Below are 25,814 nucleotides of genomic sequence, written 5' to 3' on the forward strand. Positions count from 1 at the left end.
AGACAGGGAAATAACATTCTCACAGTGTGTTCGACAAGACAGGGAAATAACATTCTCACAGTGTGTTCCAGAAGACAGGGAAATAACATTCTCACAGTGTGTTCCACAAGATAGGGAAATAACATTCTCACAGTGTGTTCCACAAGACAGGGAAATAACATTCTCACAGTGTGTTCCACAAGACAGGGAAAGAACATTCTCACCGTGTGTTCCACAAGACCGGGATATTACATTCTCACAGTGTGTTCCACAAGGTAGGGAAATAACATTCTCTCAGTGTGTTCCACAAGACAGGGAAATAACATTCTCACAGTGTGTTCCACAAGACAGGCAAATAACATTCTCACAGTGTGTTCCACAAGACAGGGAAATAACATTCTCACAGTGTATTCCACAAGACAGGGAAAGAACATTCTCACAGTGTGTTCCACAAGACCGGGATATTACATTCTCACAGTGTGTTCCACAAGGCAGGGAAATAACATTCTCACAGTGTGTTCCACAAGACAGGGAAATAACATTCTCACAGTGTGTTCCACAAGACCGGGATATTGCATTCTCACTGTGTGTTCCACAAGGCAGGGAAATAACATTCTCACAGTGTCTTCCACAAGACCGGAATATTAAATTCTCACAGTGTGTTCCACAAGGCAGGGAAATAACATTCTCACAGTGTCTTCCACAGGATAGGGAACTAAAATTCTCACTGTGTGTTCGACAAGACAGGGAAATAACATTCTCACAGTGTGTTCCACAAGATAGGGAACTAACATTCTCACAGTGTGTTCGACAAGACAGGGAAATAACATTCTCACAGTGTGTTCCACAAGGTATTGAAATAACATTCTCACAGTGTGTTCCACAAGATAGGGAACTAACATTCTCACAGTGTGTTCGACAAGACAGGGATATAACATTCCACAAGACAGGGAAATAACATTCTCACAGTGTGTTCCACAAGACAGTGAAATAACATTCTCACAGTGTGTTCCACAAGATAGGGAAATAACATTCTCACGGTGTGTTCCACAAGACAGGGAAATAACATTCTCACAGTGTGTTCCACAAGACAGGGAAAGAACATTCTCACAGTGTGTTCCACAAGACCGGGATATTACATTCTCACAGTGTGTTCCACAAGGTAGGGAAATAACATTCTCACAGTGTGTTCCACAAGACAGGGAAATAACATTCTCACAGTGTGTTCCAAAAGACAGGGAAATAACATTCTCACAGTGTGTTCCTCAAGACAGGGAAATAACATTCTCACAGTGTGTTCCACAAGACAGGGAAAGAACATTCTCACAGTGTGTTCCTCAAGACAGGGAAATAACATTCTCACAGTGTGTTCCACAAGATAGGGAAATAACATTCTCACAGTGTGTTCCACAAGACAGGGAAATAACATTCTCACAGTGTGTTCCACAAGACAGGGAAATAACATTCTCACAGTGAGCTCGACAAGACAGGGATATAACATTCTCACAGTGGGTTCCAGAAGACAGGGAAATAACATTCTCACAGTGTCTTCCACAAGACAGGGAAATAACATTCTCACAGTGTGTTCCACAAGATAGGGAAATAACATTCTCACAGTGTGTTCCACAAGACAGGGAAATAACATTCTCACAGTGTGTTCCACAAGACAGGGAAAGAACATTCTCACAGTCTGTTCCACAAGACAGGGATATTACATTCTCACAGTGTGTTCCACAAGGTAGGGAAATAACATTCTCACAGTGTGTTCCACAAGACAGGGAAATAACATTCTCACAGTGTGTTCCACAAGACAGGGAAATAACATTCTCACAGTGTGTTCCACAAGACAGGGAAATAACATTCTCACAGTGTGTTCCACAAGACAGGGAAATAACATTCTCACAGTGTGTTCCACAAGACCGGGATATTACATTCTCACAGTGTGTTCCACAAGACCGGGATATTGCATTCTCACTGTGTGTTCCACAAGGCAGGGAAATAACATTCTCACAGTGTCTTCCACAAGACCGGAATATTAAATTCTCACAGTGTGTTCCACAAGGCAGGGAAATAACATTCTCACAGTGTCTTCCACAGGATAGGGAACTAAAATTCTCACTGTGTGTTCGACAAGACAGGGAAATAACATTCTCACAGTGTGTTCCACAAGATAGGGAACTAACATTCTCACAGTGTGTTCGACAAGACAGGGAAATAACATTCTCACAGTGTGTTCCACAAGGTATTGAAATAACATTCTCACAGTGTGTTCCACAAGATAGGGAACTAACATTCTCACAGTGTGTTCGACAAGACAGGGATATAACATTCCACAAGACAGGGAAATAACATTCTCACAGTGTGTTCCACAAGACAGTGAAATAACATTCTCACAGTGTGTTCCACAAGATAGGGAAATAACATTCTCACAGTGTGTTCCACAAGACAGGGAAATAACATTCTCACAGTGTGTTCCACAAGACAGGGAAAGAACATTCTCACAGTGTGTTCCACAAGACCGGGATATTACATTCTCACAGTGTGTTCCACAAGGTAGGGAAATAACATTCTCACAGTGTGTTCCACAAGACAGGGAAATAACATTCTCACAGTGTGTTCCAAAAGACAGGGAAATAACATTCTCACAGTGTGTTCCTCAAGACAGGGAAATAACATTCTCACAGTGTGTTCCACAAGACAGGGAAAGAACATTCTCACAGTGTGTTCCTCAAGACAGGGAAATAACATTCTCACAGTGTGTTCCACAAGATAGGGAAATAACATTCTCACAGTGTGTTCCACAAGACAGGGAAATAACATTCTCACAGTGTGTTCCACAAGACAGGGAAATAACATTCTCACAGTGAGCTCGACAAGACAGGGATATAACATTCTCACAGTGGGTTCCAGAAGACAGGGAAATAACATTCTCACAGTGTGTTCCACAAGACAGGGAAATAACATTCTCACAGTGTCTTCCACAAGACAGGGAAATAACATTCTCACAGTGTGTTCCACAAGATAGGGAAATAACATTCTCACAGTGTGTTCCACAAGACAGGGAAATAACATTCTCACAGTGTGTTCCACAAGACAGGGAAAGAACATTCTCACAGTCTGTTCCACAAGACAGGGATATTACATTCTCACAGTGTGTTCCACAAGGTAGGGAAATAACATTCTCACAGTGTGTTCCACAAGACAGGGAAATAACATTCTCACAGTGTGTTCCACAAGACAGGGAAATAACATTCTCACAGTGTGTTCCACAAGACAGGGAAATAACATTCTCACAGTGTGTTCCACAAGACAGGGAAATAACATTCTCACAGTGTGTTCCACAAGACCGGGATATTACATTCTCACAGTGTGTTCCACAAGGTAGGGAAATAACATTCTCACAGTGTGTTCCACAAGTCCGGGATATTACATTCTCACAGTGTGTTCCACAAGGTAGGGAAATAACATTCTCACAGTGTGTTCCACAAGATAGGGAAATAACATTCTCACAGTGTGTTCCACAAGGTAGGGAAATTACATTCTCACAGTGTGTTCCACAAGACAGGGAAATTTCACTCTCACAGTGTGTTCCAGAAGACAGGGAAATAACATTCTCACAGTGTGTTCGAGAAGACAGGGAAATAACATTCTCACAGTGTGTTCCACAAGACAGGGAAATAACATTCTCACAGTGTGTTCCACAAGATAGGGAAATAACATTCTCACAGTGTGTTCCACAAGATAGGGAAATAACATTCTCACAGTGTGTTCCACAAGATAGGGAAATAACATTCTCACAGTGTGTTCCACAAGATAGGGAAATAACAGTCTCACAGTGTGTTCCACAAGACAGGGAAATAACATTCTCACAGTGTGTTCCACAAGACAGGGAAATAACATTCTCACAGTGTGTTCCACAAGACAGGGAAATAACATTCTCACAGTGTGTTCCACAAGACAGGGAAATAACATTCTCACAGTGTGTTCCACAAGACAGGGAAATAACATTCTCACAGTGTGTTCCACAAGACAGGGAAATAACATTCTCACAGTGTGTTCCACAAGACAGGGAAATAACATTCTCACAGTGTGTTCCACAAGACAGGGAAATTACACTCTCACAGTGTGTTCCACAAGACAGGGAAATAACATTCTCACAGTGTGTTCCACAAGACAGGGAAATAACATTCTCACAGTGTGTTCCACAAGACAGGGAAATAACATTCTCACAGTGTGTTCCACAAGACAGGGAAATTACACTCTCACAGTGTGTTCCACAAGACAGGGAAATAACATTCTCACAGTGTGTTCCACAATACAGGGAAATAACATTCTCACAGTGTGTTCCACAAGACAGGGAAATTACACTCTCACAGAGTGTTCCACAGGACAGGGAAATAACATTCTCACAGTGTGTTCCACAAGATAGGGAAATAACATTCTCACAGTGTGTTCCACAAGATAGGGAAATAACATTCTCACAGTGTGTTCCACAAGATAGGGAAATAACATTCTCACAGTGTGTTCCACAAGACAGGGAAATAACATTCTCACAGTGTGTTCCACAAGACAGGGAAATAACATTCTCACAGTGTGTTCCACAAGACAGGGAAATAACATTCTCACAGTGTGTTCCACAAGATAGGGAAATAACATTCTCACAGTGTGTTCCACAAGACAGGGAAATAACATTCTCACAGTGAGCTCGACAAGACAGGGATATTACATTCTCACAGTGTGTTCCACAAGACAGGGAAATAACATTCTCACAGTGTGTTCCACAAGACAGGGAAATAACATTCTCACAGTGTGTTCGACAAGACAGGGAAATAACATTCTCACAGTGTGTTCCAGAAGACAGGGAAATAACATTCTCACAGTGTGTTCCACAAGATAGGGAAATAACATTCTCACAGTGTGTTCCACAAGACAGGGAAATAACATTCTCACAGTGTGTTCCAGAAGACAGGGAAAGAACATTCTCACCGTGTGTTCCACAAGACCGGGATATTACATTCTCACAGTGTGTTCCACAAGGTAGGGAAATAACATTCTCACAGTGTGTTCCACAAGACAGGGAAATAACATTCTCACAGTGTGTTCCACAAGACAGGGAAATAACATTCTCACAGTGTGTTCCACAAGACAGGGAAATAACATTCTCACAGTGTATTCCACAAGACAGGGAAAGAACATTCTCACAGTGTGTTCCACAAGACCGGGATATTACATTCTCACAGTGTGTTCCACAAGGCAGGGAAATAACATTCTCACAGTGTGTTCCACAAGACAGGGAAATAACATTCTCACAGTGTGTTCCACAAGACCGGGATATTGCATTCTCACAGTGTGTTCCACAAGGCAGGGAAATAACATTCTCACAGTCTCTTCCACAAGACCGGAATATTACATTCTCACAGTGTGTTCCACAAGGCAGGGAAATAACATTCTCACAGTGTCTTCCACAGGATAGGGAACTAAAATTCTCACTGTGTGTTCGACAAGACAGGGAAATAACATTCTCACAGTGTGTTCCACAAGATAGGGAACTAACATTCTCACAGTGTGTTCGACAAGACAGGGATATAACATTCCACAAGACAGGGAAATAACATTCTCACAGTGTGTTCGACAAGGTATTGAAATAACATTCTCACAGTGTGTTCGACAAGACAGGGATATAACATTCTCACAGTGTGTTCCACAAGATAGGGAACTAACATTCTCACAGTGTGTTCGACAAGACAGGGATATAACATTCCACAAGACAGGGAAATAACATTCTCACAGTGTGTTCCACAAGATAGGGAACTAACATTCTCACAGTGTGTTCCACAAGATAGGGAAATAACATTCTCACAGTGTGTTCGACAAGACAGGGATATAACATTCTCACAGTGTGTTCCACAAGATAGGGAACTAACATTCTCACAGTGTGTTCGACAAGACAGGGATATAACATTCCACAAGACAGGGAAATAACATTCTCACAGTGTGTTCGACAAGGTATTGAAATAACATTCTCACAGTGTGTTCCACAAGACAGGGATATAACATTCTCACAGTGTGTTCCACAAGATAGGGAACTAACATTCTCACAGTGTGTTCGACAAGACAGGGATATAACATTCCACAAGACAGGGAAATAACATTCTCACAGTGTGTTCCACAAGACAGGGAAATAACATTCTCACAGTGTGTTCCACAAGATAGGGAAATAACTTTCTCACAGTGTGTTCCACAAGACAGGGAAATAACATTCTCACAGTGTGTTCCACAAGATAGGGAAATAACATACTCACAGTGTGTTCCACAAGATAGGGAAATAACATTCTCACAGTGTGTTCCACAAGATATTGAAATTACATTCTCTCAGTGTGTTCCACAAGACAGGGAAATAACATTCTCACAGTGTGTTCCACAAGACAGGGAAATAACTTTCTGACAGTGTGTTCCACAAGACAGGGATATAACATTCTCTCAGTGTGCTCGACAAGACAGGGAAATAACTTTCTCACAGTGTGTTTCAGAAGACAGGGAAATAACATTCTCACAGTGTGTTCCACAAGATAGGGAAATAACATTCTCACAGTGTGTTCGACAAGACAGGGATATAACATTCTCACAGTTTGTTCCACAAGAGAGGGAAATAACATTCTCACAGTGTGTTCCACAAGACAGAGAAATTACATTCTCACAGTGTGTTTCAGAAGACAGGGAAATAACATTCTCACAGTGTGTTCCACAAGACAGGGAAATTACATTCTCACAGTGTGTTTCAGAAGACAGGGAAATAACATTCTCACAGTGTGTTCCACAAGATAGGGAAATAACATTCTCACAGAGTGTTCCACAAGATAGGGAAATAACATTCTCACAGTGTGTTCGACAAGACAGGGATATAACATTCTCACAGTGTGTTCCGCAAGACAGGGATAAAACATCCTCACAGTGTGTTCCACAAGACAGGGAAATAACATTCTCACAGTGTGTTCCACAAGACAGGGAAATAACATTCTCACAGTGTGTTTCAGAAGACAGGGAAATAACATTCTCACAGTGTGCAAGACAGGGATATAACATTCTCACTGTGTGTTCCACAAGACAGGGAAATAACATTCTCACAGTGTGTTCCACAAGACAGGGAAATAACATTCCCACAGTGTGTTCCACAAGACAGGGAAATAACATACTCACAGTGTGTTCCACAAGACAGGGATATAACATTCTCACAGTGTGTTCGACAAGACAGGGAAATAACATTCTCACAGTGTCTTCCACAAGACAGGGAAATAACATTCTCACAGTGTGTTCCACAAGGTAGGGAAATAACATTCTCACAGTGTGTTCCACAAGATAGGGAAATAACATTCTCACAGTGTGTTCCACAAGACAGGGAAATAACATTCTCACAGTGTCTTCCACAAGACAGGGAAATAACATTCTCACAGTGTGTTCCACAAGATAGGGAAATAACATTCTCACAGTGTGTTCCACAAGACAGGGAAATAACATTCTCACAGTGTGTTCCACAAGACAGGGAAATAACATTCTCACAGTGTGTTCCACAAGACAGGGAAATAACATTCGCACAGTGTGTTCCACAAGACAGGGAAATAACATTCTCACAGTGTGTTCGACAAGACAGGGAAGTAACATTGTCACAGTGTGTTTCACAAGACAGGGAAATAACATTCTCACAGTGTGTTCCACAAGACAGGGAAATAACATTCTCACAGTGTGTTCGACAAGACAGGGAAGTAACATTGTCACAGTGTGTTTCACAAGACAGGGAAATAACATTCTCACAGTGTGTTGCACAAGATAGGGAAATAACATTCTCAAAGTGTGTTGCACAAGATAGGGAAATAACATTCTCACAGTGTGTTCCACAAGGTAGGGAAATAACATTCTCACAGTGTGTTCCACAAGATAGGGAAATAACATTCTCACAGTGTGTTCCAGAAGACAGGGAAATAACATTCTCACAGTGTGTTCCACAAGGTAGGGAAATAACATTCTCACAGTGTGTTCCACAAGATAGGGAAATAACATTCTCACTGTGTGTTCCAGAAGATAGGGAAATAACATTCTCACAGTGTGTTCCAGAAGATAGGGAAATAACATTCTCACAGTGTGTTCCAGAAGATAGGGAAATAACATTCTCACAGTGTGTTGCACATGATAGGGAAATAACATTCTCACAGTGTGTTCCACAAGATAGGGAAATAACATTCTCACAGTGTGTTCCACAAGATAGGGAAATAACATTCTCACAGTGTGTTGCACATGATAGGGAAATAACATTCTCACAGTGTGTTCCACAAGATAGGGAAATAACATTCTCACAGTGTGTTGCACAAGATAGGGAAATAACATTCTCACAGTGTGTTCCACAAGACAGGGAAATAACATTCTCACAGTGTGTTCCACAAGACAGGGAAATAACATTCTCACAGTGTGTTCGACAAGACAGGGATATAACACTCTCACAGTGTGTTCGACAAGACTGGGATATAACATTCTCACAGTGTGTTCCACAAGATAGGGAAATAACATTCTCTCAGTGTGTTCCAGAAGACAGGGATATTACATTCTCACAGTGTTTTCCACAAGATAGGGAAATAATATTCTCACAGTGTGTTCCACAAGATAGGGAAATAACATTCTCACAGCGTGTTCCACAAGACAGGGAAATAACATTCTCACAGTGTGTTCCACAAGATAGGGAAATAACATTCTCACAGTGTGTTCCACAAGATAGGGAAATAACATTCTCGCAGTGTATTCCACAAGACAGGGAAATAACATTCTCACAGTGTGTTCCACAAGATATTGAAATAACATTCTCACAGTGTGTTCCACAAGATAGGGAATTAACATTCTGACAGTGTTTTCCACAAGATAGGGAAATAACATTCTCACAGTGTGTTCCACATGTCAGGGAAATAACATTCTCAAAGTGTGTTCCAGAAGAAAGGGAAATAACATTCTCACAGTGTGTTCCCCAAGATAGGGAAATAACATTCTCACCGTGTGTTTCACAAGATAGGGAAATAACGTTCTCACAGTGTGTTCGACAAGACAGGGATATAACATTCTCACAGTGTGTTCCACAAGACAGGGAAATAACATTCTCACAGTATGTTCCAGAAGACAGGGATATAACATTCTCACAGTGTGTTCCACAAGACAGGGAAATAACATTCTCACAGTATGTTCCAGAAGACAGGGATATAAGATTCTCACAGTGTGTTCCACAAGATAGGGAAATAACATTCTCACAGTGTGTTCCACAAGATAGGGAAATAACATTCTCACAGTGTTTTCCACAAGATAGGGAAATAACATTCTCACAGTGTGTTCCACATGTCAGGAAAATAACATTCTCAAAGTGTGTTCCAGAAGAAAGGGAAATAACATTCTCACAGTGTGTTCCCCAAGATAGGGAAATAACATTCTCACCGTGTGTTTCACAAGATAGGGAAATAACGTTCTCACAGTGTGTTCGACAAGACAGGGATATAACATTCTCACAGTGTGTTCCACAAGACAGGGAAATAACATTCTCACAGTATGTTCCAGAAGACAGGGATATAACATTCTCACAGTGTGTTCCACAAGACAGGGAAATAACATTCTCACAGTGTGTTCCACAAGACAGGGAAATAACATTCTCACAGTGTGTTCCACAAGACAGGGAAATAACATTCTCACAGTGTGTTCCACAAGACAGGGAAATAACATTCTCACAGTGTGTTCCACAAGATAGTGAAATAACATTCTCACAGTGTGTTCCACAAGATAGGGAAATAACATTCTCACAGTGTGTTCCACAAGACAGGGAAATAACGTTTTCACAGTGTGTTCCACAAGACAGGGAAATAACATTCTCACAGTGTGTTCCACAAGACAGGGAAATAACATTCTCACAGTGTGTTCCACAAGACAGGGAAATAACGTTTTCACAGTGTGTTCCACAAGACAGGGAAATAACATTCTCACAGTGTGTTCCACAAGACAGGGAAATAACATTCTCACAGTGTGTTCCACAAGACAGGGAAATAACATTCTCACTGTGTGTTCAACAAGACAGGGAAATAACGTTTTCACAGTGTGTTCCACAAGACAGGGAAATAACATTCTCACAGTGTGTTCCACAAGACAGGGAAATTACATTCTCACAGTGTGTTCCACAAGACCGGGATATAACATTCTCACAGTGTGTTCCACAAGATAGGGAAATAACATTCTCACAGTGTGTTCCAGAAGACAGGGAAATAACGTTCTCAGAGTGTGTTCCAGAAGACAGGGAAATAACATTCTCACAGTGTGTTCCACAAGACAGGGAAATAACATTCTCACAGTGTGTTCCACACGACAGGGAAATAACATTCTCACAGTGTGTTCGACATGACAGGGAAATAACATTCTCACAGTGTGTTGCACAAGACAGGGAAATAACATTCTCTCAGTGTGTTCCAGAAGAAAGGGAAATAACATTCTCACAGTGTGTTCCACAAGACAGGGAAATAACATTCTCACTGTGTGTTCCACAAGATAGGGAAATAACATTCTCACTGTGTGTTCCACAAGATAGGGAAATAACATTCTCACAGTGTGTTCAACAAGACAGGGAAATAACGTTTTCACAGTGTGTTCCACAAGACAGGGAAATAACATTCTCACAGTGTGTTCCACAAGACAGGGAAATTACATTCTCACAGTGTGTTCCACAAGACCGGGATATAACATTCTCACAGTGTGTTCCACAAGATAGGGAAATAACATTCTCACAGTGTGTTCCAGAAGACAGGGAAATAACGTTCTTAGAGTGTGTTCCAGAAGACAGGGAAATAACATTCTCACAGTGTGTTCCACAAGACAGGGAAATAACATTCTCACAGTGTGTTCCACACGACAGGGAAATAACATTCTCACAGTGTGTTCGACATGACAGGGAAATAACATTCTCACAGTGTGTTGCACAAGACAGGGAAATAACATTCTCTCAGTGTGTTCCAGAAGAAAGGGAAATAACATTCTCACAGTGTGTTCCACAAGACAGGGAAATAACATTCTCACTGTGTGTTCCACAAGATAGGGAAATAACATTCTCACTGTGTGTTCCACAAGATAGGGAAATAACATTCTCACAGTGTGTTCCAGAAGACAGGGAAATAACATTCTCACAGTGTGTTCCACAAGACAGGGAAATAACATTCTCACCGTGTGTTTCACAAGACAGGTAAATAACATTCTCACAGTGTGTTCCACAAGACAGGGAAATAACATTCTCACAGTGTGTTCCAGAAGACAGGGATATAACATTCTCTCAGTGTGTTCCAGAAGAAAGGGAAATTACATTCTCACAGTATGTTCCAGAAGACAGGGAAATTACATTCTCACAGTGTGTTCCACAAGACAGGGAAATAACATTCTCACAGTGTGTTCCACAAGACAGGGAAATAACATTCTCACAGTGTGTTCGACACGACAGGGAAATAACGTTCTCACAGTGTGTTCCACAAGACAGGGAAATAACATTCTCACAGTGTGTTCCACAAGACAGGGAAATAACATTCTCACAGTGTGTTCCACAAGACGGGGAAATAACATTCTCACAGTGTGTTCCACAAGACAGGGAAATAACATTCTCACAGTGTGTTCGACAAGACAGGGAAATAACGTTCTCACAGTGTGTTCCACAAGACAGGGAAATAACATTCTCACAGTGTGTTCCACAAGACAGGGAAATAACATTCTCACAGTGTGTTCCACAAGACGGGGAAATAACATTCTCACAGTGTGTTCCACAAGACAGGGAAATAACATTCTCACAGTGTGTTCCACAAGACCGGGATATAACATTCTCACAGTGTGTTCCACAAGACAGGGAAATAACATTCTCACAGTGTGTTCCACAAGACGGGGAAATAACGTTCTCACAGTGTGTTCCACAAGACAGGGAAATAACATTCTCACAGTGTGTTCCACAAGACAGGGAAATAACATTCTCACAGTGTGTTCCACAAGACGGGGAAATAACATTCTCACAGTGTGTTCCACAAGACAGGGAAATAACATTCTCACAGTGTGTTCCACAAGACAGGGAAATAACATTCTCACAGTGTGTTCCACAAGGCAGGGAAATAACATTCTCACAGTGTGTTCCACAAGACAGGGAAATAACATTCTCACAGTGTGTTCCACAAGACCGTGATATTACATTCTCACAGTGTGTTCGACAAGACAGGGAAATAACATTCTCACAGTGTGTTCCACAAGATAGGGAAATAACATTCTCACAGTGTGTTCCACAAGACAGGGATATAACATTCTCACAGTGTGTTCCACAAGACAGGGAAATAACAGTCTCACAGTGTGTTCCACAAGACAGGGAAATAACATTCTCACAGTGTGTTCCACAAGACAGGGAAATAACATTCTCACAGTGTGTTCCACAAGACGGGGAAATAACATTCTCACAGTGTGTTCCACAAGACAGGGAAATAACATTCTCACAGTGTGTTCCACAAGACAGGGAAATAACATTCTCACAGTGTGTTCCACAAGGCAGGGAAATAACATTCTCACAGTGTGTTCCACAAGACAGGGAAATAACATTCTCACAGTGTGTTCCACAAGACCGTGATATTACATTCTCACAGTGTGTTCGACAAGACAGGGAAATAACATTCTCACAGTGTGTTCCACAAGATAGGGAAATAACATTCTCACAGTGTGTTCCACAAGACAGGGATATAACATTCTCACAGTGTGTTCCACAAGACAGGGAAATAACAGTCTCACAGTGTGTTCCACAAGACAGGGATATAACATTCTCACAGTGTGTTCCACAAGACAGGGAAATAACATTCTCACAGTGTGTTCCACAAGGCAGGGAAATAACATTCTCACAGTGTGTTCGACAAGACAGGGATATAACATTCTCACAGTGTGTTCCACAAGATAGGGAAATAACATTCTCACAGTGTGTTCCACAAGACAGGGAAATAACATTCTCACAGTGTGTTCCACAAGGCAGGGAAATAACATTCTCACAGTGTGTTCGACAAGACAGGGATATAACATTCTCACAGTGTGTTCCACAAGACAGGGAAATAACATTTTCACAGTATGTTCCAGAAGACAGGGAAATAACGTTCTCACAGTGTGTTCCACAAGATAGGGAAATAACATTCTCTCAGTGTGTTCCACAAGACAGGGAAATAACATTCTCACAGTGTGTTCCATAAGACAGGGAAATAACATTCTCACAGTGTGTTCGACAAGACAGGGAAATAACATTCTCACAGTGTGTTCCACAAGACAGGGAAATAACATTCTCACAGTGTGTTCCAGAAGACAGGGAAATAACATTCTCACAGTGTGTTCCACAAGACAGGGAAATAACATTCTCACAGTGTGTTCCACAAGACAGGGAAATAACATTCTCACAGTGTGTTCCACAAGATAGGGAAATAACATTCTCACAGAGTGTTCAACAAGACAGGGAAATAACATTCTCACAGTGTGTTCCAGAAGATAGTGAAATAACATTCTCACAGTGTGTTCCACAAGATAGGGAAATAACATTCTCACAGAGTGTTCAACAAGACAGGGAAATAACATTCTCACAATGTGTTCGACACGTACGGAGATAATCATCTTTCTGCTTTTCGTCCAAATTTGAATTTCAGTAGACTGTTGCAGTCTGCTCTCATAATATCCACTGGGAACCGTTGTCACTTAATTGAAATACTGCTTCCATACTTGCTAATGAACTATGTCACCACAAAATTGAACCCATATGCACTACCTGGAGTCTTTTTGGACCAGATGATTAATTTAACAGCTTTAGTTTACCTTTCTGAGTGTAACACATTCATTTCTTGTTGTATTGTTTAGGCTGTGGGCCTATATTCATTGGGGTTGAGAAAAATCCCAGAGAGCTCATTGAAATCCGTTGAACGGTGTACAGATTCCATGGAGTGGATGTTGACAAAATATTTCTTGTAGGGGGAAAGTTTATGCCCAGATTATGTAGCCTTAGAATATCAGAACATCCTTTTAGAATGGAGATATGGAATATTTTTAGATCTAGGGAATTCTTTGCTTTAAGTAGCTGTGAGGTCACGTCATTGTATATTTATGATATATTATTGATTGACCAGTGAATGAGGCGATAAAGGGAGAGGGCAGGAGACTGGAGCTGAGATGATAAATGGATCAGCCATGATGAAATGGCAGAAGAGACTTGATGGACCAAATGACCATATTCTGCTCGTCTATCTTTAGTCATTACTGTCACTTCTAATAATTCTTTATGTATTACATTGCGCTGCTGCTGAATGCAACAAACTTCATGACAAACGTCAGTGATAATACTGATTACATCCCCACTATGAATTTTAAACCATTGATATTTTTCCCATCCATAAATAAAAAGACTATCTGGCAGTAAACCACAGTGCTGTTTAGCAAGGAAGATGGAAAGGAGTGAAATTTCCATGTTCTTATAATGAAAATAAAACAAGATGTTCACTTTACCTTCAGTTCAGTCTGATCTGGCTTTTTGTTTGGTGTATCTGTATTAAAAAACAACATTCAAAAATTACATGATGAAGATTGTCCTTTCTTGTTCTCTAAGTCTAAGATTACTTTTCCTTTGGTCAGGCTTCACTTTAAGCTTGCTGAAACTTGGTTTTGAAATTATGGAAAGTTTTATAATTTGTATGACACAAGATTGAAACTTAAACCAAACTGCTGATTTAAGTGGTTCTGATTTATGCCTCTGAGCAGCTTCTTATATTGCTAGAATCACAAGTTGATAAATCAAGAAATGCAATCTCAGTGCAATTATGCCTAGTACTACCAGATGTTTCAGTTGTTTCACCTGTGTCTTAATGGAACTACTGAAAGATTCATGAATCAGGCAAGCAAGGGTTTAATTTTTATTTTCAAAGACAGCTTACAGTGCTCCACTTACACCCCACGTGAAAACCTCTGGCTTGCTGCTGGTCCATCAAAGCTCCCTTTTCCACGTTGTAATTCTCCTGTTCTCCTCACTAGGTATCAGCCAACATTCACATTCAGCGTGATATCAAGCTGACCTTTGCTCACTGTTTATTGGTGGTTACAGCATGCCAAAATTCAGCAGAATTCAAAGAATGGCCCTTATTATTTTAGGCTGCCTTATGGTGAATATCTGATATCTAAGACCTCGATGACAGTAACAGCAATCTATTGGATTCCTGGATTAATAGAGTACAGATTCTGACCTTTTGCCCAACAGACTCTCTGACCACAGTGCTCACCCATTCAGTTCCAATTTCCTGAGTCTGGCCTATGGTCCTTTAAACACCATTCCTCCAAGTGCCTCTTACATGATGCTATTGTACCTCTAACAGCTCATTCCATATAATCACCACCGTCTGTGCGAGTCCCTTTTAAATCTTTCCGCTCTCATCCCCACTCCCATTTTTGGATTCCTCAACCCTGGGGTTTCAAGTCCAAAAGACATCCTCTCACAATTTTAAACATTTCTACAATGATATGCTGCTTCTCCCAATTTAAGGTCACACATCAGGCAAACACTGATCGCTCTTGAAGACACGCACTGTTCAAGTCCCAGATAATCAGAGTGTACACAGCAGGACTTCTACCTTTTCCTCCAACATTTCAAACAATAGTTTTAGTTCAGATTCAGATTCATTTATTTCTCACAGGTACACTGAAACACACACTGAAATGCATTGTTTATGTTAACATCCAACCCAACATCAGGACGCTGGAGGCAACCCGCACAATCTCTTCAGCCACCTCTTTCAGAACTTTGGGGTTCTGATACCAAGTGACTTGTGTATCGTCACATCTTTCAGTTTCCCAAGAACCTTCTCTTTGGTTATGGTAACTTCACACACTTCATGCCTTCACAGCTGGAACTGTTACCATACCACCAGTATCTTCCACTGTGAAGACTGATACAAAACACTTATTCAATTCAGACGCTATTTCATTGACATCCATTTTTTTTCCTCTCCAACATCGTTTCCCAGTGGTCTAATATCCACACTTACTTCTCTTTTATACTTAAAGGAAGTTTTCATCTCCTCTTTAATATTCTTGGTTAGCTTATTTTGTATTTCACCTTTACCTTCTTGGACTTTTTTAGTTGGCTTCTGTTGGTTTTTAAAAGTTTCCCAAATTCTCTAACTTCTCACTCATCTTTGCTCTAATAATTCCCTCTCTTTGGCTTTTACAGTGTCTGTAAAGAAGTATTCAACCCACCCACACCCCCCTGGAATTTTTCATGTTGTATTGTGTTACAACAATGAATCACTGTGTATTTAATTCGGCTTTTTTGACACTGATCCACAGAAAAAGACTCTCGTATCAAACTGAAAACAGATCTTTACAAAGTTAATTGTACATATAGCACACAGAATAATTGATTGCTTAAGTATTCACCCCCTTTAATATGACATATCAAATCATCACTGGTGCAATTCACATATTTAGTTAAATGGAGATCTGTTTTTGAAGACCTGAGTGGAGTCAAGGAGTTTTAATTGTAGTAAAACTACACCTGTATCTGGAAGCTCCAACTGCTGGTGAGTCAGTATCCTGGCAAACACTACACTAGTGGTCGCCAACGTTTTTAAGCCCAAGATCTGCTACCTCAGCTTAGTGAAGGGCAAGATCAACCTACTAAATCATTTAGACACGCATGCGCACAGGGCCGAAGGGACTAGAAATGGAGGCTCGCAGCCCTGAAAACAGTATCTCTTTGCAGGCGGCTTTCCATAGTGGGAATGTTGCTATGTTACCATTATTTTAATTGGTATTACTTATTTTTATAATGCTCACATTACAACACCTTTAATTCTATGTTTCATTATTTAATTTTATTTCAACACAAAAAAATAAATAAATAAAAATTGATTGTTGAACTCAGTGTGATGACTGGGGCTGAATACTTCCAGCTAGTCCCCTGAAATTTGGCTGAAAACTACAGACAGCCAGTCTGAGACGGTCTGTGATGTGTCTGTCAGTAAGACAGCTCCTGTACTTACACTTAATAATTTTCATTTGTTGCAGCACAGCGCCCTCGTAAACCTCCTGACAGACTGAACGTTTGAATGGACAGTTCACTTTGTTAGACTGAATGTTGAATATGCCACGTTTTTTAGGTGTTTTGTATTGGTAAACTGTTACTGAGACACTAGTATAAGTTTCAGGGGTATGTGAGCTAATGATGCCACTGTTTTTTGTTTCCCAGTTCTTTTACATGTGGGGAATGTTGGCATTTACAGGAGGAGTAGTGTTGTAATGTGAGCATTATAAAGATAAATTAATACCAATTAGGATAATAGTAATATAGTAGTGCTCCCACTATGGAAAGCTGTTTGTAAAGAGAGGTTGTTTCCAGGTTGCAGCGTTTTCCTTCCAGTCTTTTCTGCCCAGTGCACATCCTTTATTCTTTTTTCTTTCTGGATCTACTGGTAAAGTCTCAAAGATCAACTGGTCGATGACAACTACACTACACCATGAAGACAAAAACAAAGCACTCCAAGCAACTTTATAATAAGGTTATTGAAAAACACCAGTCACAGGATCATTTCCAAGTCACAGAATATCCCTCAGAGGGCAGCTGGGGAAACAATGTGGCACAGCCGAAAATCTGCCTAGAGCAGGCCATCCTCAAAAACTGAATGACCATGCAAGAAGGGGACGAGTGCGGGAGGCTACTAGGAGACTTATGACAATTCTCGAGGGTTAATAGCTTCTGTGGCAGGGATGGGAGAGACTGCGCATCTGACAGCTGTTGCCTGTGAATCATGGTGGTGGCTTTATCATGCAGGCCCTGGAAGACTAGTAAATGTAGAGGATAAAATGAATGCAGCAAAACACAGGGATATCCTGGAGGAAAACCTGATGCAGTTTGCAAGAGATTCGTTTTCCAGAAAGACAATGACACCAAATATAAAGACAAAGCTATACAGAAATGGCTTAAGAACAACAAAATTAATGTCCTGGAGTGGCCATGTCAGAGTCCAGACCTTAATCCAATTGAAAATTTTTGGCTGGACTTGAAAAGGGGTGTTAACTCACGATCCCCATGCTTGGGCAGTTTTGTAAAGAAGAATGGGGAAATATTGCAATTTCCAGATGTGCAAAGCTGATAAGAGACCTATCCACACAGACTCAAGGCTGAAATTGCTACCTTTAACATCTGCAGGATGATGCTGAGGATGTTCTACGAGTCCGTGGTGGCCAGTGCTATCATGTTTGCTGTTGTGTGCTGGGGCAGCAGGCTGAGGGTAGTAGACACCAACAGAATCAACAAACTCATTCCTAAGGCCAGTGATGTTGTGGGGGTGGAACTGGACTCTCTGACGGTGGTGTCTGAAAAGAGGATGCTGTCCAAGTTGCATGCCATCTCAGACAATGACTCCCATCCACTCCATAATGTATTGGTTAGGCACAGGAGTACGTTCAGCCAGAGACTCATTCCACCGAGATGTGAGCGTCATAGGAAGTCATTCCTACCCGTGGCCATCAAACTTTACAACTCCTCCCTCAGAGTGTCAGACACCCTGAGCCAATAGGCTGGTCCTGGACTTATTTCCACTGGGCATGATTAACTTATTATTTAATTATTTATGGTTTTATATTGCTATATTTATTCACTATTCTTGATTGGTGCGGCTGTAACGAAACCCAGTTTCCCTCGGGATCAATAAAGTATGTCTGTCTGTCTGTCAAAGGTGAATCTACTAAATACTGATTTGAAGAGGGTGAGTAATTATACAATCAAACATTTTGGATTTATTCATTGTAATAAATTTAGACCAAATTGTAGATTTTTTGTTCACTTTGAGTCTTTTTTTCTGTTGAGCAGTGTCAAAAAGCCAAATTAAATACAGTGCGATTCAATGTTATAAAACATGAAAATTTACAAGGAGGGTGAATACTTTTTATAGGAACTGTATATTTTCAGTTGTTTTTAACAGACAAGGCTTTTTCACTCATGTGAGCTTGCTGTAAAGCCCAGAATCCTTATGATTAAATAAGCTCTCCAATTAATGTCAGTCAATCAGAACATTCAAGGACTAACTTTATTCACTACATACATCTAGAGGTATAAGTAATTTGCTCTGGTGTGTTCATCAGGGCATGTCATGCAGCAAAAAACATTCAACAACTGTACAGCTTAAATTACTTAAAAATAGTGTTACAAGTGCCGATATTGAATAAAATGTGCATAAATGCAGAAATAGCATGTACTTACACTGTAAATAGCATTATAAAAAGTGTTCACAGCACATGACTGAGGTAATAGATAGAACAGATATAGAATAGATAGAACTAAGGTAATAGAATAGTGGGTAGGGGGAGCTAACTGGAATGGTTGATCAGAATAACTGTTCTGGGAGAATAAACTTCTAAAATGGCATGTTTTTTTTCCTTTCAAAGGTTTGCTTATGTACATAACCAACAGTAACCTGCTCACCAATTTGGTCCTGGTAGATACTTGACGAATGTTTTACTGGGTTTTGCTGCTTCTTTTCCTTTCTCCTGGCAATCTTCTTCAAGTTAAAACTAATAGAAGAAAAAAACAAGCCATAACAATGCGGTCAAGTTTTGTAAAATATTTCAAAATAAAAAGGATCCTCTACTGGCACACCACAGTTCCCTATCTGTGGGTAGACCGCCAGCACATAAAATTCAAGGTCACGTTCAAAAACGAGCTTCCCCAAAGACAAAATGTGACATTGGAATATAGCCTCAGAATAGAGGGATGTCCATTTAGAACAGAGATGAGGAGGAACTTCTTTAACCAAAGGGTGGAAATCTGTGGAATTCCTTGCCCAAGTCAGCTGTGGCAGCCAAGTCATTGGGTGTATCCAAAGCAGAGGTTGATAGATTCTTCACTAGTAAAGGAGTCAAAGGTTACAGGGAAACAGCAGGAGAACCAGGCTGAGAGGGATAATAAATCAGCCATGATGGAATAACGGTGCAGACCCAATGAGCCGCAGGCCTAACTCTGCTATCTCTTATGATCTTAATCAAATTAAATACTGCACACCAGCAATTTCAATTCATAATGAGATGTTGAGATCAGAAATGCATATTGTCTCTGTACGAAATATGATAAGCAAGGGGCAACTCCAATGTATTATTGGTCTTTGGCAGAGGAATTGAGAATGCATCAATTGATTTTATGTACTGTTAAAATGATTATTTTATTAAAGAATATAATTTCTCTCCTTCAGATAAATGCAGCAGATATAGTGGGCTAATGTTAGTTGTCAATGTTGTGCTTTCTCATTCCAGAGAACTTAACACAAGGAATTGTTCAGAACCAGCCATCAAAATTCCCTCTATGGCCCTGCCTACAAAAAGCTTTGGTCCCATAGGAAGAGTGAGTGAGAGCAGCAGTTGTTCCACCCGCAGAATCATCCCATTCCTCCACAGGAAGTATCGACTCAGCAGGCACAGTTCTCAGACTGAGCAACTGCACCAGTTTTCAATGTGTATTGTTATGATCCCAGCCCCCTCCTTTGTGAGAATCGCAAGAGCACTAGTTGAGGGGGGGTCAGTAGACCCAGGAAGTGCGAGAGAGAGAGAGAGACGTGCCGAATACCATGTTCCACCGGGATGCAAAATAAGGCGACATTGACTATTGTCTCATGGAGACCACGTGTAAAGCCTTCGGGCAAAGTGGGCTGGGTGAGAGAGGGATTGCATCATCCCAACCTGATTGACATCTGAGACCCCGTGAGGAAATATAAAGGAGAGTCTCAGGGGGACAACCCCTTCAGACGCACCAAGAAGTCACGATAGCGATCCCGTTGTAGCGGGAAGCCATTTTGAAGGAAGCCACGTGCGTTAGATTCCGGGCCTGGAGTCTGTGGCTGGAATCACAGAAAACAACGGGGAAGCCCGCTCCCCGATTCAAAGGATTTGCCTCATAAAGACCAGGGCAAGTTTTCCTTTTCTCACCAATCTCTCTCTCTCTCCAGCACGTGAAACCCAGCGGTTCCCAAAAGGCTGAAGCCTGCAGACTTCTGAGTGACTTTTATATTTCCAGCGGACAATATATTATCCCCTAGACAAACGATAGAACAATTTCTTAATGATGATTATTACTATATTCGCGCTTTAGATTGAGTATTGACGACGTATATTATCTGAATGTTTGTATTAACCTTACTTTTGTGCCCCTTTATAAATAAAAAACTTTTGAAAATAGTGACATCAGACTTCAACGGACCTCTCTATCTTTGCTGGTAAGTGATCCAGTTAGGGGATACGTAACAGTATCAGCAAGATGGGCGAAGCCAAACAAGACCAGCCACAAATAATGAATACCACGGAAAGCAATTCAAGCCTGTGCTTTGGCCAGGAAACAAATCATTATGAATATTTATCAATGTTAATGATGTAAAACACACAGCACAGGAACAGGCCTTCAGTTATATCTGTAATGACCATTATGCCACATTAAATTAACCCCATGATCTAAATCCCTCCACAAGATGCTGGATGAAATGTCTGTTGATTTTCATTATCTCTGCAGAAACTCATTTTCCTCAAATCCCTGACCATTCATATCCATGTATAAGTGCCTCGTTATCCTCCCCTGGCAGCACCAACCACTTTCTGAATAAAAAACTTGCCTTGTAAATCTCTGTCTTATCTGAAAGCTATGCCTCCAGTACTTAACACTTCCACACCAGGAAAGAGATAAGAACTAGAAGTCATGGGTTAAGGGCAAAAGGTGAAATGTTTAAATGGAATATGGTGTTATGAGGGGGTTCAGTTTATGTGTCAGTCGAAAGACACTTCCATTGATTGGCCCATTTGAAGGATGCAGCAGCTTTTTCTCATTGGTTGCCAGTGCCTGGTTTCAGACACCTCACGCGCGGGATGCTTGGTCTCTTTCTTTTATGTCTCCAGGGGCCACTGAGGACATATGTGTGCTGAAGAACAATCGGGAAAGTATGCTCCAGAAGGCCAGTGCCTACTCTTAGCTAAGTATCTGTTTGTTGAACATTTTGTTCTGTTGCTTGTGTAACCTGGGGGGGGGGGGTGATTTAGATGTTTGGTGAATGTTATACTGTTTGTAAATAAATAATCATTATGTTTATTCATATATCATTGCCTCATTCACCAAAGCGATGAACCTATTTCCACGCTCCAGGTGGTGAGAGTGTGGAACAAAATGCCAGTGGAAGTGGTGTTGTTTCAACATTAAAGAAAAATTTGGATAGGAAGGCTAAGGTCTTTCTTTCTTTTTCAATCTTTTTATTAATATCAAAATAATGGATATAACATAATAATATTACTACACATTTGTTGGGATTACATTGTTAATGGATAACATATAATTATATATTCAGTTAATACAAAGGTAATAAACTTCCCAAAAATGTTAGAATACAAATGTAGAATACATTAAAAAGATTAACATATCCAAAGAGAAAACCAGAGAAAACAAACCCCCCCCCAAAAAAAACTGATCTAACCAATACTAACCAAAATAAAAAAACTACGAACAGAAAAGAACATGGGCTGTATATAACATCAAAAAAAAGGACCATTAGTGTCATCAACTCCAAACCTCCCTGTATATATTAACACAGGAATAGGTTTGGAAAGAGGTCAAATCACATCATATGAAAATGATAAATAAAATGCCTCCAAGACTTTTCAAATTTAATAGATGGATCTTAACACTTCTGATTTTTTCTAAGTTTAAACATAACATAGTTTGAGAGAACCAATGAAATGTGGGGAGGGTTAATCTTTTTCCAATTCAGCAAAATAGATCTTTTAGCTATTAATGTAAGAAATGCAATTATCCGGGGCGCTGAAGAGGTTAAGTGGTGTGGTTCTATCATTGGTAAACCAAAAATTGCAGTAATAGGATGAGGTTGTAAATCAATATTCAAAGCAGTTGAAATAATGTCAAAGATATCTTCCCAATATTTTTTCAAAGCTGAACATGACCAAAACATATGGGTTAAAGAGGTCATCTCAGAAAAACGAGCTAATTTTTCCCTGGACATATATGCACTACTTAGAATTGTATCAATGAATGCTTGGCACATATAGAGGACGAGTTAACTGATTGAAGAATTTTTTCCCAGTTTTTCATAGGTAAAGTAAGCTAAGTTCCCTTTCCCAATCATTTTAAATTTTATTAGATTTTTTTTATAGATTATAGATTTTCATGATTATATTGTAGATAATTGCTATTGCTCCTTTCTGAAAAGGATTTAAATCTAAAAATTTTTCCAAACTATCAATAGAGTATAGACTCAGGAAAGTAGGAAGGACAGTATGTAAAAAGTTTCTAACCTGCAAATATCTAAAGAAATGGGATCTAGGTAAATTGTATTTGTTAGATAACTGTTCAAATAACATGAAAAAAATTATCCAAAAATAAATCACAAAATCGTGGCATTGTAGCGGTGTGCTACACACAGCGCTGGAATAACAACACGCAGACGGTGAGTTGCAGTTGCAAAAAAGCTTTATTTAAACTTCGCTTTAAAGCCTTCCCGTTTCTGCCCTCCCCGGGTGGGAATGCTGTAGGGGGCACATATTCACAGTCCCATCCCGTGCGCGGGCTTTTCCCCTTGCTGGTGAAGAAGGCCTGGCGCCGTATTTGAGACTGCCCTCTCTGCCGGCACATGCCACTTTGTGAGCCGATTCGAGTGTGCTGGAAGGTGGGTCACCACATAACCTCCCCCCCTAGAACCGGCGATACACCCCCCAATGTCCACAGTCTGAGTCGGCCTCTGTTTGGAAGGTCTGCCTCTGCGCCGCGGTGCTGGAGCTCCGACCGGCTGCACCAAGTCCACAGGGGCCAGTTTGAGTCGGTCTACCGTGAAAACCTCCTTTCTCCCCCCAATGTCCAGCACGAACACCATAAACGGTCCCTCATAGGGCCGCTGTAGCGGTGCCCGATGTCCGTCCCGTCGTATAAAAGCAAACTTACAGTTCTGCAGGTCTTTGGGTATGCAGGTCTGGTTCTGCCCATGCTGTGAAGTGGGTATGGGGGCCAGGTTACCGAGCCACTATGTAGTCTGTCCAGGACTGCTGCGGGTTCTTTATCTTGCACCCTTGGGGCTCGTATGAACTCTCCTGGGACGACCAACTCGGCCGACAAGGTGTGCAGATCCTCTTTGGGTGCCGTGCGGATTCCGAGCAGGACCCAGGGAAGCTCATCCACCCAGTTAGGCCCTTTGAGGCGGGCCATGAGAGCCGACTTCAGGTGATGGTGGAAACGCTCCACTAGTCCGTTTGACTGTGGGTGGTAGGCAGTGGTGTGGTGCAGTTGTGTCCCCAAAAGGCTGGCCATAGCTGACCACAGGCTGGAGGTGAACTGGGCACCTCTGTCGGAGGTAATGTGGGCCAGTACACCAAAGCGAGATACCCAGACTGCAATCAGTGCTCGGGCGCAGGATTCAGAGGTGGTGTTGGTGAGCAACTGCCTCTGGCCATCTTGTGAACCGGTCTACAATACTGTTACGAATGCGACGCAACTCTGAGGGGCCGAAGGGTACAAAGTCGCCCCCTCCTTTTTGAGAATCGCAAGATCACTGCTAATTTGAGTCTGGGACCCAGGAAATGAGAGAGAGACGTCCAGAATACACAAGGTTTGGAATGTGTATTGACCTCAGTGGAATGGAACTACTGATAACGGCCATTGTCTCTTGGAGAAGGAATTGTGAATTGAGTACTGTACAATTCATTGAAGCCCCTCAGGGGACAACCAGAGTGGTCTGGCTGAGGGATTGCATCATCCCAACCTGATTGTATTGGAGTATAAAAGTATAAATTTTGCTGTGTAACCAAAACTATGAAGTCAGTTTTGAAACTTGCTATTTGATATGCATGTACCCAATTTAGTAGGAGAATGAAATCTTAAGAATGTAGAAGACAATGGTGTGCTAATGAGAGGCAGCTAAGAGATGTAGATTAGAACATGATTAAGTCAATGGGACATGGGGGACGTCACGTGATGACGTAGGATCGAGACGCTGGAATCCAGCCCTCCCGTAAAAAAGTTAATAAATTAATGTCTAAGTGAAGAAAAGTTAATTAATACTTTTTTAAGGTTACTTATAAACTATTCCGGATTGTTTTAAGCTATGCCTCATAAACAGAGGACGAAGAAAACTGCTACCGCGAAGACCGCTCAAGTTGGAACAGAATCAAGGCCTACTTCTACCGAAGAACCGCGGACTCAGGTACAACACACCACCGGTGAAACAGAAAAGGAGACTGCGGCAGCATCGGCCATTTCTAAAGGGAAAGATCAACGAGAACTGCGCAAGCGTAAAGGAACGAGCATGCGCAAAAGAGAACAACCAGAACTACAAATCCCAGCAACGACTGAAACCGACAGTGAAAGTGAGTCTGAGAGAGAGACGGACTCTCTGGAAAAATCAGATGAAGATGGAGAAGACGAAAGTTCCTCTGAAAGTACAAAAAAGACTTTGAGGCAAATAATGCATAAATTAAATGCATTAAAAGTAATTAAAAGTAACCAAAAAGTAATGACACAAAAAATAACAAATATGGAGGCTATGTTTGATAAAATGACAAAGAAACAGGAAAAAATGGAAAAGAAAATTATAGATTTGGACGTCAGAATGGAAGAAATGGAGGGAAGAATGAAGAGGATGGAAGATGATAATGACGCCTGGACATCAGAAAGAAAACAACTCGTGGGAAAAATTGATAAACTTGAAAATTTTAGTAGACGCAACAATATTAAAATTGTTGGACTTAAAGAAGGTACCGAAGGAGAA

The sequence above is a fragment of the Hypanus sabinus genome, assembly GCF_030144855.1.
Source record: "Hypanus sabinus isolate sHypSab1 chromosome Y unlocalized genomic scaffold, sHypSab1.hap1 SUPER_Y_unloc_5, whole genome shotgun sequence".
Taxonomy (NCBI): domain Eukaryota; kingdom Metazoa; phylum Chordata; class Chondrichthyes; order Myliobatiformes; family Dasyatidae; genus Hypanus; species Hypanus sabinus.